We start from the raw sequence: 15,316 nt of genomic DNA on the forward strand, positions 1-15,316 counted from the left end.
GAGAAAGAATAATACAGACTATAGATGCACCCTCTAAACTAATTCTGGGCATGTTCTTTATATTCAAAACACAGATCAGGAGTCAGGGCCTTGCTTTCACAGAGACTACTTAAATGTCCAATTTCAATTATGCGTCTTTTTTTGATCATCTGTTAAATATTTGTGTTGTGCTCACATGTCATTCTTGTCTTTGTCAATTCAGGCATCACCATGGTGTCTCACAACCTGAGCAGCAGTATCTTCCCTGGAAAATGAGCATAAATATGTTCAGGAAGTAACTTGTTCAGTGACTTGAAAAAAACTGTATTAGAGTTACTTTAGGAGGTTGAATGCTTGTTACAATATACCGGACGTATAGAGCATTCCTGGGACTGAAAGGTTTTGAATTGAGGTTTTGAATTCCTATAGATTATGTCAACTGGGAGGAATGACTTGTGGTGATTCAAGTAATTAACTGCACCTTGTTAGATGTTTGAAGAGCTGGCTGTAAACAAACTAACTGTAAGAATACTACCCCACATATGACTACGACAGAGAAATACATTGAACATTCTTAAAGCACAGAGACAGAAAAGGAGCCTTATGAATAGATGGTAGATTCCTGCCATCACAAACCAGGTTATTTCCAATAAACTAAATAGAAAGCTATATGGAAATTAACGTTCATGGTAAATGGGAAGTAATGAACTAATGAGTGGTATTGAGGAAACAGAACAGAACAAACCCCTAGACAGGCTCAGAAGATGGGAAATAGTGGACTCTGACAAACAGAAGTAAGAGATGCTGTCAAGTTTCTGATGCAATATATGAAATAGCTGAGATCAACAATATATTATTCATTTCTATTCCTACAGGATGGAGAAAAAAAATCTTCTACAGTGTAAGTTATATAACTCAGCATATTATTAATTTGCACTTTCCCCAGTATTTTTCCATATAAACTTCACTTGTAAAAGTGGCAATGCACATCTTCCACCTGTGGAGACATTCCCAGGGTTACACATTGTTTCCCCACTGCAGTTAAGCTGCCCCAAGACTTCTAGTAGCAGTTGCCCTTTGCCACAGCAGATAGATTTGATCACTCTTAAACTGCAAAGGAACATAGTCCAGTCATGGCATGTAAGTGAAAAATACCAAATAAAGGTATCTGAAGGAAGAACATATTTTGTGCATATTATTAAAGAGTATCTATTAATTTAATTATAATTACATCTGGAAAACTCATGGATGTTCATCAGGTTTATCACAGAATAAAGCTGTGATATCCATTCCAAGGATTCCATCCTGTATTTCAGAGCTAAGATGAGATGCTGGAAAATAATTGTATTTGTAGATAATCTGGTTCTCAATTTACTTACAAAACCATCCATATTATGTACTTGGTACTGTTATACTTCTGTAGCTATGTTCCCACATAGCTAAACTGGACAGAGAACATACTGGTCTTTGTTGCATATTCCAGACAAAACCATAAACTTAACCTATACAGTTTAACAAGAACTAGCCAATCTCAAGAAACCCCAAGCAAAAAATATGGATCAAATATACTTTTCTGTCTTAAATACAAAGTTGTCTGCAGAGTCAGAGAAAATAATGTATATATCATGCAGAATTCAGAAATATTTTAAAACTTGTATCTAAGAGAACTTAGATTCATGTTCTGTATTGTCTTCTGTTGTCATCATACGTCACTGAAACACAAGCTAAAATAATGTGAAAAAATTAAGTTCTTTTTTAGGGTTTAAGAATATTTTATTTTAAATTGTATTATGAAAGCAAATGTTCAATTTTTAAGTAATATAATGGAAACACCATAGACTACAATCAGTGAACTTATTTTGAAAACTTTACTTTAAAATTATCAGCAGATAGCCAAGACCAACTGAATTTACTGGATGCAGAGAAAAAATCATTAAGCCAAGACTGAAATGAAAGTTCTAGTATAATGGCCAATGGCCACCAAATAAAAAGCAATAGAAGAATTACACATGTAATTTGTTTCATGTGCCATATACTCTGTTACAGTTGTGGTATGAAAAACAGTTTACTTGATGTCACACAGGAGAGCCACTCCTCTTAATATCCAGTGATCTGGAGTCACTATTGTCCTTAAGTAGATCACTGTAATATAGTTCAGATCTGTCCTCATGGGCTTCTTGTAAAGTGGACAAACATAGAGCTTGGGATCTTTAGGACCGGTTGTATTAACAGCATATATATGCAACACAGGCAGCTGGATGAAAAGAATCTTTGGTGTAGATTCAATGAGTTTGCTATTTCGTTTGTCCCAGCCTGCACCTTCCAGGTATAGCCCATATACATATACTCCTTCCTGTGTGGAGAACAAGCAGATACATCACACAAAATAAAAAATCTGTTTTGTAAAATGTCTTAAACCATTAAAAGGAATATATGTTTTATAGTAAATAATATCTGACACTGAATATTTTCAAACTACTTAACTTTAAAATATAATAGCCTTTTTCAGAAGATAATATTACTGAAATGGATAGCAATGAAATTTGTTTAATAAAGCCCATACACTACAAAATTTGATCTAAAGTTTACTATAAATTTTAAAAATCAAGAGGTGGTACAATGAAATGATTCTTTTAATAAAATATTTCATAACTGCAAAATAAAAAATTAGTATGTTCGTATTGTTATTTATCTTCTATACTAAGCAAAAACAGTGAGGTGAAGACATTAGTAAGTTTTGCCTCTAGCAATCCAAAATGACTGAATGATGCACTATATAAATTAAATCCTGGAATTAATACTGAAACATCTTTGCATGTCATACATACAGAAGGAGGTGCTGTGATTTCTTCTTTGTTTTGCTTTAGCACTTCATTATGTATTGTAACTGTATCTAAAGCCCAGCCTTTATGTGCTCGAGTTGCTTCTTGTCTCATTGCTGTCAAGAATCCTTGAGAAATTAAGCCAGAGATTTATTACATATCTCACACAACAAAAAAAAAAATAAAATAAAAATCTTGCTTAGCTATGTGCTTGGTTCTGCACTGAATGTTATAGACAGATATTCAGAGTTCTGTTAAAAATGAGCACCCTGACTAATAATAGCAAACTTTGCTTTGGGGCCAAAATAGGAACAAATGACAACAGTGGCCTAGAGTGCATTACACTGAGAAAAATATTTTTAAATGGCAAATAAAATAATATACTTTTTTTTTCGTTTTTCTCCTACTGAACTATTCAGTTAACAAATATTTGCTCAGGATACTGACTTACACATCATCATTAGGCAATCAACTACAGGATCCAGGGTAGAGTTGTGTTTCAAGAAAGAATTTGAAGGCAGACAAGATATGAATTATGTAAGGTGATATTTCTGTAAAGGCAACTTAGGAAAAAGGTATTTTTTAATGAAAGAAGCAGAAAAGTAAGATAAATTTCAATGATGGTGTGTCTGAATGTGATAAATAACTATAGGATTGTAGGGAATCTAGATAAGGCAGTGCTTAAAAAGGATGAAAAATTTATGTTTTGTTAGTGAAGGAAAGGGAGTCCTAGACAGAAATGAAGGTAGAGGATGACACAATCAAGCAGTGAGTTAGGTGATTTTTTTGAATATTGTTTTGAACACACTTTACATAGGTTTACAATAAAAAGGGTTTAAGAGGTAAAATTCACAGCACTAAATGAGCACCCTGTCAACTTTAGACCACCCAAATGCTGCCTTGCCCCGAAGACTGGATATAAAATAGCACACAGCACAAGATGACCAATAACTGGGCAGCAAAGAGGTTTGGATATGTTATAAAGGAAAAAGCTATAAAACCACAACGCTTTTAACAAATACCTGGTTTTTATTTCATAAGTGTCTCAGAAGATGACAATGCAGTCACCAATTAAAAAATAGCTGCCATTTTATGCTATCAGACGAAGAACTAGTTGGGGTTGTCAAGAGAGATTGAGGTAAAGCATTAACAATAGAGAACTGCATAATTAAATGTGATTACTATAAAGACTTAAAGATGAAATTGCATCAGTTCATTCTTGATAGGGCATAAAGGAGAATAAGACTAGGATTTTGTGGGCAGTCAAGTATCTACAAGGAGAAGAAATCACCTAATAAAATACTGACAAGCCAGGGAAGAAATCATGAAACTACATGGACATGCAGTAGAAGGCAACATTTCAAGATGTAAGAAGTGGTTTAACATGCTAATTAAGACAAAGCCAATTAGAAGTTAAGATATTTGTCACAGTTAAAATATTTATATGTGATGTAAATATAATTAATGTAGTGCTTGAAATGAACATGTGTTTGTTTCTTAAATACTATGTATTCTGATAAAAATAAAAGTGTTATTTAGGCTTCTAAATTTTGCTAAAAATTAATTATATCTCTATAACATAATATGTATTTTTTCATAAGCCTGTTCATTCCAAGTGCCGTGTCTGCTGAATGTAATTTACACCATCATTAACATAAATTCTCCCTTAATAATTACTTAGAGAAGACAACAGTGATAATGCTAAAAGATCATAAGAGGTTTAAATACAATTATTGGTGATACCTTATAGTACTATCAATAGATTTTTCCACTAAAGTGATAAAATACATTCTTCGTGTTTTAACATTATAATGTATTTGCCAGTGCTATGATAGATTTAGAGCTTGATTCACTAGTGCAATTAGTCTAGATTTTCCTGCAATGGCAGCACAGGGCAGTTTAATTTCTGATTTGCCTCACACCAGTGAATTTTTTTTAAACATTGCTGCATGATTTGATTTACGCAGAATTTTCCCGTGAGCAGTATTATGAATACAGCAACTATACTTACCTCACCCTTAGCCATAGCAAACCTTTTGCACTTAGCAGACTTCTTTCTCTACACACAGGACTATTTTTTGACTATTTTTTTTTTTTTGGAACACAGAGTTTGAAGCAAGCACCAAGTTCAAGAACATGTGTGTCTCAGGTTCATTTACCATTAGGCTAGATGTTTTATTTGGTCAAAAGAATCTGGTTCATTACCTTCTTTTACACCACCATGGTGCTGCTTTTGAATAACCAGAGATCAGCTGCGCCATTTTTGATACAAGTTGAATGATTTAACTGGCATCTCAATACTATCTTTTAATGATAATCTAAATGTGCTTCAGGCACCTCGACTGTTTCTGAGAGCAACTCCAAAAAAGACTTTGATATTAGTAATTTTTACAGTCCTGGTCACAGAAAGGCCGGAAAGAATATAGCATTACAAAGTAAAGATAACTCATAAAATAATCAAGGATTTCAGAGGTTACTAATAAAAAAACCCCAGCGTCATAGCGGTTACATAAGAGAAGTTTCTCATGAGAATTTTGTATGGGCAGTTGTGTGGGCTAAATGACATTCTTCTATGAACATGCATCAAATAAGGTAACAGGTTTTGCTACTCATAAAGATGGTTACAATTTGATTTTCTTCATCTATTGTGTAAATATCTTAAGCTGTAACAGATAACAATAGAAAATGTTTACTTGAACTTTGCAGTATATCTTTGATGAACTGGGACAAACTTCATTAAGTAACCTGTGAAATGGAAACACTGTGAAAACTACAGTTTGATTACTCTCTGTGAAAAATAGATAGCTGCTATAAATTCTGGTATAGTTGCATGTTCATAGAATCATAGAACAGTCCATCTTGGAAAAGACCTCAAAGGGTCACCTTTTGTGGGAAAGGGAGCCTAAATGAGATTAACCAGCACCCTATCCAATTGCATCTTGAAAACCTCCAGCAACAGGGGCTCTACTGTGTCCCTGGGGAGGTTGTTCTACTGAATGATTGTTTTTACGCTAAAAAAATTCTTTTGCTACTGTACAGCATATACGTAACATCTTGCTCTAGATTAAAGCTCTTCCATAGTTGCAGCTTACAGTTTGGAATGAGTTAAACACTTCAAAACCACAGGAAAAGAGTACTTCCTTTAGAAGTTATATCATATCATGTTACAATATCTCAACAAGATAAAGCATTTTGTTAACTACATGTTTTACTTCTTGAAATATAAAAAGTGTGTTTACAGGTTAGACTAAAAGACCGTCTGTACAAGCATCCTGTCTGACACTAGACAAAGGCAGATGCTCAGTGAAATAATATTACAACAGGCAAAATGACACATAAATCCTTTCCCTTCTATATTCTTCCAGCTTCTGGCAATCTGGAGCTTCGGGACCTCCCAATTCAAAGGTTAAGTTTGGACAATCATGTTTATTGCTGCCACTGGACCTGATTTCCATGACTTTATCTAATCTTTTTTTGAACCCATTTATCATCTTGACTTCTATGACACATTCTGAGAGCGATGAAAACATCTTTTCTAGGTGTAATATTCAATTAGATATGTAGTAAAACCCATTAAACTATGATTAAATACATTATTACTTAAGTCCTTTCAGTATCCCTACCTTGTGGATTAAAGAATCCAGTCATCCAAAATACATTTGGTCTTCCTTCAAATATCCAAGTTGAGAACTGAGTATTTCTTTCCAGAAGTTCAGTAAACCAGAAGCCAAGTGTTGAAGAATCCCAAGATACTCTTTTCCATCCTTGAGGAATTCGAGCATCAAACATATTATCAAGTACATCTTTCAAATTCTGAAGAAATGAAATTATAACACATGAACTAAAGTAATCAAGGTAATAATTTAAAATACAGTATTCAATATGAGTAAACATGCTTTACTTGCCTCACTCATAACAATAGTTCCTTCTATGGCTAATTTAAGATCATTCAAACTGTTGCGGACTATTGTGATCACCTTTTGCATTCGGTCAATTTCTTGCCGAAGAAAAATATTCATAGAGTTAAGATGTCCCATTTTAATTAAACGACCTTTTACCTAAAAATATAGGAGCACAGAAGAAGGGATTTAGTTAAATTTGAATTGTTGAAGTAATGTTGTCATATATGACATCTTTACTTTCTTGTGTTCAGTAAACAGTAGACTAGTACTTCATGTAATTCAACTAACAATTATCCCATAAACTGTTGGAGTTTTTATTTTTTGTCTGATACTACCAAATTACTCGTGATTTTGGTAGAATAAAACTTCATCCAGAAGGCCCAGGAAAATGCTGTCACAAAAAGTTGAGACTGATTTTTTCCTGTGTTTTCACATGCAGCTTTGACAGTCCAAGAATAGTTTCCATGACACATCTCCATGATCAACTGATAGATGTCTTTATTTTAAATAAAAAAGCCTCATATTGATTCAGGCTGATAGTTACAAAGATGTAGGTTCTTTGTTTGAATCTGCTACTAGCTATACAATCTTTCTTTACCATTCAGGGTTTCTTTTTTGGAATGTCTTCTATGAAAACCAACAGAGAGAATAGTAAGAAAACAATTAAGATTAACTTGCCTCATGAGGTATGTAATCTGGAGGAAGTTTCTCTAGCATGTCTTCAGCTAAACGATAAACAATTGCTTCACGAGTTTCTCCAGCTCCTGCACCACCTTCTTTAGGCTGAATGTTGGTAATAGTGTCTAAAACATCGGATACTGTATTACTTTGGTATCTGAGAGGATAAGAAATATATATAAATTACATAGGATTTTTTAATAGTTAAATGATACTTTGTAGAACACACAACTTGAAAATTGAGAAACAACATACTGTGTCATCAGATTAAATCAAAGCTCCCAATAAATTCTTTTTCTTTGTGTCCTGCAGCAAGCTGAACACGCTGATCACGAGTAACATTTGGTTCTCCATGGTTGTAAAGAATATGAACTTCCCTCTACACACTCTGTTATACACTTGCTGTTTTTCTAATTTAGGGTTAAGAAGGAATTGTACAAGCTGAGAATGTGATGTGTCAGAAAAACCTATCACATAATTTCCAGGGATTCTGAGGAAAGGGAGAAAATGTCATATGCCTGATAAGGACATCTAAACAGCTATTTGCTGGGAAGAAGCAATATAAGTTTTGTAACAAGGAAGAATTATTTCACTCATTTATTTCTTAAAAGTGGAATGCAGAAGAAGGAAAAAGTGGAGGCATTACTCTGCAAACTGCCCCTTTATTAATTAATAAATTCATTTTGCTCTGAGGTATTTCAGGATTAATGATAGAAGCAGCTAGATTTACAATGTTAGAGATTAAAACCTTTTATTCCACAGTAGAGCATGGGCAGTGCTAATGCAAATTTATGTTCTGAGTCAGTACAAAAAAGTAAATTACATTCATGTAGCATTTGATAGTAAAAGACCTCGTCAGTCCTTCAACACATGCAGGACTGCAGTAGTACTTTTGTTACAATGCTACCTAGTGGCATAGACGTACGGGAAGCAATAAGAATGAAAACATAACAGTGTATGTGTTGCCTACTTTTACCTTATAAAATCAGCTACATCAGGAACATAAAGCATAAGGCTTTGGTATGGAACCAATTGGAGAAGGGGTTGGAGAAGATTGTTAGAGTATTGTTTGCCTGCGCAGGTATCTGCCTTGCTTTTGCAGAACCTATGATCCATATAGGAACTTAAAATCAATCTCAATGACTTCAGGTGTTAATCCCAAGTAGACAAAAGTACTGACATTCAGTGAAGTCTTACAGTTGGAACCAGGGGATTGAGCTTTTGGCTGACGCAGAAAACTGTCTCACTAAACCAGTGAGAGATAAGGTCTTTCTTGTCCTCAGTAAAAATAATGTGGTAAGGTCCTGGACATCTCAGGGTTCCAATTCTACCAGTTAGCCTTCTGCATGCTTGGATATGACTTGGTAAGATACCTTAAGGAGAATCTGAATGCAACTTTTTACATCGTATGGGATGCTAATATGTTTGATCTGTATGTCAAAGATGAAATTCAGGCAGAAAGTACATGTTCATAGTTACCTGTAACAGGCTGTGATAAACATGAAGCTGTTGAATATTTTCCCCAAACTCTAATGAAATATCTACCAAGGAGAATCTCCAGAAGAAGGACTAAAGTAGCAGGAATATGCTGATGTACCAAGGGGAAGAAAAACTCAGCAATAGAGACAGTTCCTACTCACTAAGATCCCCCAACACTGTTTCATTTCCTCCTACAAATTAACCCTCCTATAAACCTAATTTTGGATCCGAAGTATTTCTTCCTTCAGGACTTTGGTTCTTTGTTAAATCTTGGCTCTTTCATCAGTTCTGAAAGGGAGGTCTTGCAAGTACCAGAGAATGACTTGAAACAGAATCTACTCTTAGATTCTTTTCTTCAGAAGTATATAGTTAAATGGTAGGTGCTAGGCAGAGCTGACAATAATACTGTGCACTGTTCTCACAGCATGCTTAGAATACTGGCCTTTTGATATGGCATCTATCTTTCAAATCTGAGACTGAAAAATTGTGGGAAATTATTGTTTAGTCCAAAAATGTCAGAAGAGATTAGGTTTCCACAGCAGTTGGGCATTTGAGTAAAATTTTTGTTGTTGTTTAAAAATACAAAAAGCTATTTTGAGGAACAATGGATGGGGACATAATGATAATGCAATAATTCATGGCAGAATTATTAAAGACTTCAGTGAAAAAAATATGATGATGATTCATATCCTTTCACAGGGCACATAATGTTAGAAGAATATAAAAGTTAAGCTGTTACACACATTGTTTGGAATGAAAAAGTGAATTAAGTCAAAGATGAAATTTTAAGTAGAGTTAATGCAGTCGAAAAGCCTCTTTTATATAATGGAAATGGCAGGAATGATGGCAACAGAAGATTGTAGTTACATCCAAAGGCATGCTTGTAAACCAAATGACAATCCAGAGAATCATTTAACAAGTATGCACAGAAATATAATGTACTACTTGGAACATGTCCTGGTTTTGGCTAGGATAGATTTAATTTTCCTCCTAGTAGCTGGTACAGTGATGTGTTTTGGATTTAGCCTGAGAATAATGTTGATAGGCCACTGGTGTTTTACTTGTTGTTAAGTAGTGCTTACCTTAAGCCAAGGACTTTTCAGTTTCTCACACTCTACCAATGAGGAAGTGCACAAGAAACTAGGAGGGAACACAACCAGGACAGCTGACCTGAGCTAGTCAGAGGGATATTCCGTACCACAGAACATCATGTTCAGTAAAGAAATTGAAGGGAGGTGGCTGGGAGCCACTGGTCACTGCTTGGGGAGAAGGCTGGGCATCAGTCAATGAATGGTGAGCAACTGTATTGTGCATCACTGTTTGTCATTTTTTAATTAGAGTTTTCTCTCTCCCACTCTCTTTTTTTCCTTTCCTTTCATTATTATTTATATGTTGTACTTCAATTATTAAACTGTTCTTATCTCCACCAGCAGGTTTTACCTTTGTTTTTTTCTAGATACTCTTCTTCCTCACCCCACTGTGAGGCAGGGGGTGAGGGAGCAACTGCACGGTCCTTAGCTGCTGTCTGGGGTTAAACCACAACAGAACAGAAGGCAAACATTAGAAACTTTCTCTAGTTGAACTATATAGAACCTTGCATCCTGTGTTCATATAAAAGTTTTATTATTCTTTCAAATAATAAAATAACCTAAAATCATGAGGAGTAAGCAATAAGAATTCCAATTGTTTTAAAAGAACATGTAAAAAGGAGCTGAAAATACCTCATTCATAACCATATACATACACACCAAGTGTTCTATTTCAATAATGAAATTCATATGAATCCTAGGTTTCCTATGAAAAATATGCTTTACTTAAGCATTTCACAGGGATTTGTTTCCAAATACAAATACTAAAAGAAAAGGTCTCTGTTTTCAATATGTTGGAACTACTCACATAATATCAGCATTGCCATGGAGACCAAAGACCATGGGGCTGTCCATTGCAGGGAGTAAATGAATGCATTCCAAATACTGTGCCAGGGTTTTGCACACTAGAATTTTATATCCAGGGTAAAAACAGAAAGTGCTGTCAAACATCTTTTCATTAAACCATACCTGTGGAGGGGAAAAAAAATAAAAATATTACTTTGCTACTTAGAGGGTTGGGGTTTTTTAAAATCTCATTTTTATTCTTGGAAAATGAGGGTTCTTATTTTAGCTACAACATCTATTTTAACTTGAATACACAAGTAGATTATTAAGAGTTATGTCTTCTAAGTTTGAGCTGCGTCTAAGTCTTTTTAATAGTTTCTGTTTCTCACTAAAGAGAAACCAAGGGGAAAAACCTCACTTTCTAAGATGTTTTGAAAAATTCTTATAAACTGGCGAAGAAGTGCATATTCAGTAGAAAGGTCTTCTGATTTCTGTATTGCAGCTGCCAATAAAAATGACAAATAAGTGTACTTTCAAGTACCTTTGCAAAGCAATTAAGAAGACGCTTATCAAAGTCATCTGTGACTCGGCCTCCGTACTGTACTTCTCCAATCATGTATCGTATCGTGTTCCATGATATCCCCTGTATACAAGTAAAGTAAATGAAAATTCGTAGTTGTAACATGTAAGAAGAAGGTACCCAGCCTGCAATTTCAGTATCATTGGAAGCTCATAAGGCTCTGAAATGTAAGCTGAGAAGTTCATTGTTGGAAGAAAAAAATAATTGTTTATTTTGAATCTATTTTCTGAGCTCAGCTCTGTAATTTTATAGTAGATTTGGGCTTGGTCCTGCTATTAGAAATGTATCTCATTATTTTCTGTGTGACCTGAAATCACTCTCAGCTGCTACTGCCTCTTCTCTCCCTCCCCTCCCTGGATTCTCATCCTTCTCTATTGGCAAAATGCTGCTTTGCAAAGAATGGCTATTCTATTACATTCTTCTCTGATAAATATTAGACCAAATGGCAGCCACAGAGAAGTTTGATTAGCTCTGTCAAACTCTATTAATATTTTGGCTTGCTTTTCAAAACAGTTATTGTATAGACATGTAAACATTTTAGATATGGTACTGAAAAAAACAAGATAAAATTCCGGTTCTTAAGTATTACATATTTTTATATGGATGATAGCACACAACATATTTCAGCTTGACTGTCTTAGAGAATCTGATACTTTGATCATTAGAAGCCTCACTGAAAGAAAAGCAATGAATAAACTATTATAAATAGTAACATGAAGAAAAAAAAATTATAGATACTAAACAAAGCAATTAAATACGCTGTGTGCAAATTTTAGTATTCACCTTCTTGATGTCACAGTCATCTAAGTGATTTTGTATAAACTGAACACTGGCTCTAAAGTCTGATGAGTTAAATTCATAGGGAATATTCCAACCCAAAGGTCCAAACTTGCGTCGTTCCTTAGAAATACAATCAGAAGCAAATAGGTTTATGAAACAACATATAATTTTGTTTCATTATTAAGGTTCAATAATAATAACAACAATAGCAGAGTAAAGAATTGAACTGAAGAAGAAAGCTGGCCTATGGGAAATGGCTATGCCCCTCATACATATCTGTACTAGACAAAGTTTATTTTTAAGTTACACCATGAGAGATAAAAAGCAACAGAATCATTTGTTGTTACCTTTACTAATCAATTTATCATCATAGGCTTGAAATATCTCATGTCTGTGTGGATGATGAGGTTTTTATATAAATTAATCTAAAGAACTACTGTATCTCTGCATTTTCAGCACACTCAGTTCAGAGTTCTACAGTTTCAAATCTTTTTTCTACAAATACTGTCTAATAATGATAGTTTCAGTTTTTCAAGCTCCTGTATTAATGCTCAGTTGGCCAAAGGTTTCTTGGTTTCCGCTTTTGTCTTATAGTTTCACTGTATTGCTTTAATACATATTTCAAAATGCACAACTTTATAAGGCTGCCACCACTACATTATTTGAATTTATTATTGCATACATATTTGAAAATAAAATTGTAACACTTGCAGTATGAGAAAAATAATTTAATCTAAAAGTAACTAATAACTAAGATTAGCTAAATGATAACATATTTATTAGAGTTTTAATTACCAAGTCAAGAATGGCTGATAGTCTTTGACATCCAGTTAAGCAACATTAAGGTACCTTAGCTACAATATTTAAAAATAATTAGAATTGAAAACAACTCTTTAATTTTTTTCTAAATTAAGTATTGTTTCTAAGCAGATGAGACAGCATTAACCAGTAATACCCTGCAGAAACATGTAATGATTTTCTGCCAAATTCTCTGAATTACTTCTTATGCTGTATTTATCATAGAGATCTTGTCACCAAAGAATATTAAGAATTGGTCAGTTTAAAGGCAGGGCAACATATATATATTGCTTGCTGATTGGCAATCCCTAAATACATTTTCTGAACAGATGAATAGGTATAATAGTTTTTAAAAGAACTGATGGTTGAATAAGCTTAGATCTTCTATTTCCACAAGAACAGTATAATCCTGAGGCAGTATGTGGAACAACTTTCTCAATGCTTATAAAAAGGTAGAAGGAGGAAAATAATACAGAATACTGTATCTTAATAGGAACCACCAACAAACTGTCCTTCTCTCAACATATTTGCTGAAAATATGAGCAGCTCAATAGAACCTAAGGCTTAAATAGTGTTTTATAACTATTTCGAGATCCTTGATGAAAAGGTGTTTTCAGAGAGATCAAAATGTTGGTATTTATTGTGATCTCAAAACTTACATATATCTTTAAAGTACAAAGTATAGATATCATTATGCTCACATTGGAATTAACATAGAAAACACACTGACAGATAAAATATGATAAAACCAGGACACTAAATGATAGAAATTCATTTAATTTCAGCCATCTAGAAATTAGACAGCTACTTTAATCTATGCACCTGGATTGCCTTTAAAATCAATGGACAGAAAGAGTGATATATTTCTAGAAAATTATTTATTTTTTTATAGAGAGACAGCTAAGACACATAAGCTGATTTTCTTTTGTGGAGTGCTTATCTATTTCTATTGTCTACAAAGATAGCTTTCCCCCTTACACCAAACAACTTTTGGACAGCTAAACTTAGATGAGAAAAAAAAACACCTCATTCTAAATACCCATAGTATAAAAAATGTGTAAAATTTATTAAAAAAAAAAAAAGAGAGAGAATAAGGAATCTTGAAATAAAGATAAAAGAAATTAAAGCTTCAGTCCTGCAACATGATGCTGCAATATATCTCAGAACGCATATTTTCAGGAACCTCTGTTAAAGTGACTCCATATATTAGAACACTATTTGAAAACTCTGTAACTAATACCTGAACAATAGAATGCAGGAACGCTACAGTGTAAAGCAAAGGTTTCCACATAGGCAAGTTGCTAACATCTAACAGATCCTGATTAATTCCAGAAAATGTTCTTTGCAGTCCAGCACGTATACCTTGGGGAGGTTCATTTGTAAACTTTATAGCAATCTGTCATGTGAAAAAGATAAAGGAATTGGATTTGTTTACTGAAATAAAAACAGCAACATGCAAAAATGTCATGACTATTAGTTATAAATAAAACATAAATAGCTAAAGCATTGTAGATACAAAGTTGATATGTAATTTTACTATAAATTACATAAAAGGGGCATATTCTAGATCAGGCCTCAAAAGATTTTGAATACAGACCTTCAGTTTACATTGTTCAGAACCATCATGAACACTTGTCCATAGATCTAAGAATTTTTGCCAACAACCTAGGAGCTGTTGCCATGCTTTTCAGAAGGCATCATATGGTTCTCTATCCCTAATTCAGTGACTGAATGATGGAAGAGAACTACCCAGAGCAGATGAAATCTGTTGTATTTCTGGTCCGAAAAGTTCACAGTAAGTACAATGAAGTCTCACCTCTCCTCAGATCAGAGTGTTCACAGTGGCTACTTGGGACTCTGTGGCTAAGTCTGCACAAGTTAATTATATTCACCTGAGAATGTTCCTAGGCACTCTGGTCAGCAGGTATGGAATCAGCATTTGTGGTAGTAAACTGCCACAGCCCCTTAGAATACATCCCCTTAGTTCCATGCGGACTGCCTAATGGGAATAGTTGGCTACAAAATTTTAATTGCCAAACCATAGCTGCAAATTATTTGGGAGAACACTAGTTAGCACAAGTTTTTATGTCAGAGAATGTTGTAACTACTTACCACTATGTACTACTGCATTCTAGTGCTGGGTAATGTTCACAGGACACAGACTAGCCTTACCAGAATCTCTATTCCTTGAGACACCATCCAATGCTGGAGGAACCCAAACAAAAACTAAGTATTTTTCTGCTCCAACAGTACATACTTTGCTGGCTGGCTTGGGTAACATGGTAGCATGCATTGAAAGGACAGTAAATGCCTGCCCATGGGCTGAATGCAAGTATGGCTCTAAACTCTTTCTACTTCTGGCAGACATTTAATGGAAGACACTCATGAATAGATATTTCACATGGCAGTTTTACTATCTCCCTG

This window comes from Nestor notabilis, unplaced genomic scaffold (genome assembly GCF_000696875.1).
Source record: "Nestor notabilis isolate BGI_N333 unplaced genomic scaffold, ASM69687v1 scaffold30309, whole genome shotgun sequence".
In the NCBI taxonomy this organism is placed as follows: Eukaryota; Metazoa; Chordata; class Aves; order Psittaciformes; family Psittacidae; genus Nestor; species Nestor notabilis.